Source organism: Pinus tabuliformis, chromosome 1_2 (assembly GCF_031772625.1).
Source record: "Pinus tabuliformis cultivar Carrire ecotype Pingquan chromosome 1_2, CPIR1, whole genome shotgun sequence".
Lineage (NCBI taxonomy): Eukaryota > Viridiplantae > Streptophyta > Pinopsida > Pinales > Pinaceae > Pinus > Pinus tabuliformis.
The window spans coordinates 1000730236-1000735404 of record NC_142298.1 but is presented as its reverse complement, the minus strand read 5'-3'; the positions used below and the strand labels follow the sequence as shown (position 1 = coordinate 1000735404).

At 30.7% G+C, this 5169-nt stretch overlaps 1 pseudogene; it reads left to right on the top strand.

Annotated features, from left to right (window-relative positions):
- Window positions 1-3163: 3163 nt before the first annotated feature.
- Window positions 3164-4133, top strand: LOC149209454 (coniferyl alcohol acyltransferase pseudogene; annotated as a pseudogene).
- The last annotated feature ends 1036 nt before the right edge of the window (window positions 4134-5169 follow it).

Below are 5169 nucleotides of genomic sequence, written 5' to 3'. Positions count from 1 at the left end.
AAAACTTAATAACTTGATTCTAATGCATTATTTTATTTTATTTTTATTTTATTTTATGTCAATAATAACCATTTAAATAAATAAATATATATATAAGTTATGTTTTGGTTCTTTCAAATTTGGATATATATATATATATATTTAATTATAATTTTGATTAAAATGTGTTATGAGATTATATAGATTTCACCATTCGAACTCACAATTCCAATCCATTTCTCCGATTTCTTAGCAAAACTAAGAAAAGAAATACCAAGAATCAAAACTTAAAAAATTTATACTGTCACTTTACTTTTTTTTAATAAAATAAATATTGCGGTGACTCGCGAGAGGGAGCATTAAACACGGAATACATTTCTCGTAAATATAAACGATCAGTTTATTATTTTGTGAAGATACTATGGTTCAAATCTCCATGGCGAATCTTTCGGGTCAGGGAGCTTTCTACATTTTATATTTATTAGATATATTTTAGTTGCTTGCATTATAAGTGCAACCATCACTATCTCTTTGCTACACGCAATACTAATTGCGATGTAATACCAAATAATAAGTTCTGCATGATGATTGAATTTAAAACCATTCGAATCCGACAGCATATATAGGACTCTATATACTATTTGTAAAACCCAACAAGGTGACTTGAGGGTAATGCCGAAGACACAAAAGCATAAAACGATTTTGTCAATTAGTTTTATTTCCCATTTTGAGTTTAGGTGGGAGACAGTAATTATCATTGTTGGATGAGTCATAAAAGAATAACTCACTTTATTTTTTCTAATTAAATTAAGATTAGTGGAATCCTAGATGAAAGCACGATTTGATTTCATAAACCATGCTATTTCCCATTTTGAGTTTAGGTGGGAGACAGCAATTATCACTGTTGGATGAATCATAAAAGAATAACTCACACTTTATTTTTTTCTAATTAAATTAAGATTAGTGGAATCCTAGATGAAAGCACGATTTGATTTCATAAACCATGAATTTACGCTATTTCCCATTTTGAGTTTAGGTGGGACACAGTAATTATCATTGTTGGATGAATCATAAAAGAATAACTCACACTTTATTTTTTTCTAATTAAATTAAGATTAGTGGAATCCTAGATGAAAGCACGATTTGATTTCATAAACCATGAATTTACGCTATTTCCCATTTTGAGTTTAGGTGGGACACAGTGATTATCATTGTTGGATGAATCATAAAAGAATAACTCACACTTTATTTTTTCTAATTAAATTAAGATTAGTGGAATCCTAGATGAAAGCACGATTTGATTTCATAAACCATGCTATTTCCCATTTTGAGTTTAGGTGGGAGACAATAATTATCACTGTTGGATGAATCATAAAAGAATAACTGACACTTTATTTTTTCTAATTAAATTAAGATTAGTGGAATCCTAGATGAAAGCACGATTTGATTTCATAAACCATGAATTTACGCTATTTCCCATTTTGAGTTTAGGTGGGAGACAGTGATTATCATTGTTGGATGAATCATAAAAGAATAACTCACACTTTATTTTTTTCTAATTAAATTAAGATTAGTGGAATCCTAGATGAAAGCATGATTTGATTTCATAAACCATGAATTTATGCTATTTCCCATTTTGAGTTTAGGTGGGACACAGTAATTATCATTGTTGGATGAATCATAAAAGAATAACTCACACTTTATTTTTTTCTAATTAAATTAAGATTAGTGGAATCCTAGATGAAAGCACGATTTGATTTCATAAACCATGAATTTACGCTATTTCCCATTTTGAGTTTAGGTGGGACACAGTGATTATCATTGTTGGATGAATCATAAAAGAATAACTCACACTTTATTTTTTCTAATTAAATTAAGATTAGTGGAATCCTAGATGAAAGCACGATTTGATTTCGTAAACCATGCTATTTCCCATTTTGAGTTTAGGTGGGAGACAATAATTATCACTGTTGGATGAATCATAAAAGAATAACTGACACTTTATTTTTTCTAATTAAATTAAGATTAGTGGAATCCTAGATGAAAGCACGATTTGATTTCATAAACCATGAATTTACGCTATTTCCCATTTTGAGTTTAGGTGGGAGACAGTGATTATCATTGTTGGATGAATCATAAAAGAATAACTCACACTTTATTTTTTTCTAATTAAATTAAGATTAGTGGAATCCTAGATGAAAGCACGATTTGATTTCATAAACCATGAATTTACGCTATTTCCCATTTTGAGTTTAGGTGGGACACAGTAATTATCATTGTTGGATGAATCATAAAAGAATAACTCACACTTTATTTTTTTCTAATTAAATTAAGATTAGTAGAATCCTAGATGAAAGCACGATTTGATTTCATAAACCATGAATTTACGCTATTTCCCATTTTGAGTTTAGGTGGGACACAGTAATTATCATGGTTGGATGAATCATAAAAGAGTAACTCACACTTTATTTTTTCCAATTAAATTAAGATTAGTGGAATCCTAGATGAAAGCACAATTTGATTTCATAAACCATGCTATTTCCCATTTTGAGTTTAGGTGGGAGACAGTAATTATCACTGTTGGATGAATCATAAAAGAATAACTCGCACTTTATTTTTTCTAATTAAATTAAGATTAGTGGAATCCTAGATGAAAGCACGATTTGATTTCATAAACCATGAATTTACGCTATTTCCCATTTTGAGTTTAGGTGGGAGACACTGATTATCATTGTTGGATGAATCATAATAGAATAACTCACACTTTATTTTTTTCTAATTAAATTAAGATTAGTGGAATCCTAGATGAAAGCACGATTTGATTTCATAAACCATGAATTTACGCTATTTCCCATTTTGAGTTTAGGTGGGACACAGTAATTATCATTGTTGGATGAATCATAAAAGAATAACTCACACTTTATTTTTTTCTAACTAAATTAAGATTAGTGGAATCCTAGATGAAAGCACGATTTGATTTCATAAACCATGAATTTACGCTTCAGATTTCAGTAGGATTGTTGCAACAAAAAATGAAAAACAATACTTTCACATTTGTTAGCCTCTAATATACACACTTCATCACATCAAAGGAATAGAAATCATACCGTACAGTTGGATATATAAACCATACATAGTAAAGTCTTATTCAAAATTATTTTGACTTCAGAGATTATTATCGAAAATGATTCGGTTCCTATTTTGTCAGGTAACAAAATTTAGTTGCGGAGGTATTATTCTTGGGTGCACATTTGATCATAGGATTGCTGATGCATTTTCTACCCATATGTTTTTATTATCGTGGGCAAAGCTTACTCGAAAGGAGTCCATTGAAATGTTGACACCTAACTTTGATAGATCACTATTACTCCCTCGACGGCCTCCTAATTATTGCTCTGCAATTGATGAAATGTATACGAGACACTCTTCGCTGCCTTTAGAAAAATCCAAGAAACAAGATCCTCCTCCTTCTCTAGTTAGCAGGATCTATTACCTCACCGCCAAAGATGTTCAGTTTCTCCAAAGTAATGCAAATCAACACGGTAAACGGTATAGCAAATTGGTTGCCTTTTCTGAAGTTACTGATCCTTAGTCAGGAGATCCACAATGATCGAAATTGTAGCATAGGTGTAGTTATAGATGGTCGTACCCGTTTAACAAACATGGGAATACCATCTAATTACGTCGGCAATGTATTATTATTACCCTGTGTGGAAGCTCAGGCCTCAGATATTAAAAGCCAACCTCTTAGTTGGAGTGCTAAGCTCATTCATAACGTTATATACAGAGCTGCAAATGAGGAACATTTTCAAAGCTTAATTGACTAGGTGGAGATCATCCGACCTGACCCTGGCTTGGCTACTATTTATTGCAATAGGGAAATGGCAGAATCTAATGGTCCAAGCATTTTGGTTTCTTCTGGTTTACGTTTCCCTTTGTCCAAGATTGACTTTGGATGGGGAAATCCTTGTTTTGGAAGCTACCATTTTCCTTGGGGTGGAGAAGCCGGTTACGTAATGCCACTACCAAGTCCTTTAGGGGATGGATGCTGGGTGGTTTACATGCATCTTCCTATGAATCAGCTCGAGGCGATTGAGTCCCATGTTCACTGCCTTTTTCGTCGTATTACTTCAAACTTCCTAGGAATGTATTGATTACTAAAACCTTTTATATTATGTTTACCGTTCTGTTTCCTTTTCATTGGGGATGTTACTCTAATTTTTCTTCAAAATGGTATTAGTTTATTATCAAAATAAAACATTATGTTTGTACTTCTTTCTTTTTTAAGTTTAACACGTAATTTTGTTTTATGTCAAATTTGTCTTATTTTAAAAGGTTATATATTAAGATCTAAAAGATAGAATATGTATGTCTATAAATTTAATAATTAGATAGTTGCGCTGAGCTAAGTTCATGTTCGACAACAGTTTGGTGTGAGCTTGGTTCTAACTTTAAAAACAATTCATTATCATTATTATGATTATGATTATTAAATGAAGTTTATTGATATATGCCAATCACATTTACTAATGTGATTGTAATAATGACAAAAATTGTGTAGATCATTAAATAACAAATGATGATGAGTGTATCAAGCACATTTACTAAACATAGTTGTTATATGGTCAACATCACTTGAAATTTGACCAGTATAGGTCTATATTAACCACATATCTACCAAGAAGTAAGAGGGATCAAATCTCTTGATATGCAGAAGGATTTACACCTCAAGAGAAGTAGTCCCTTTTCGTGGTTACCAATGATTTTTCGAGAGGGATACCTCTCAGTGCAAATTTTAGTAGATCCATGGTTAAGATAGGTCTATAGGGATATTTAAATGAACATTTAAACTTTTATTTAATTCCTATATTGAGTTATTTATAAGTTAAATATAAGATATTTATTTTTTTAAATTTTAAGTATGTTATCTCTTATAGTTGATATAAAATATAGGCATTAGGCATAATCAGTTGTAGAATGTGCCTATTGTCGCAATAATTTGCATTGCTTACATAATTTTTTATTTGATAAGTTGCATGGAAATTTTATAATTCTATTAGGTAAATTTTAAAAAGTAAACATGGATTTAGAGATGCAAGGTTGTTAATACTTGAAATTCCAAAAGAATGAAAATATAATAACTATAATACGATATTCCATACATTGACATGGTTCTAGTTGTCCTGCATG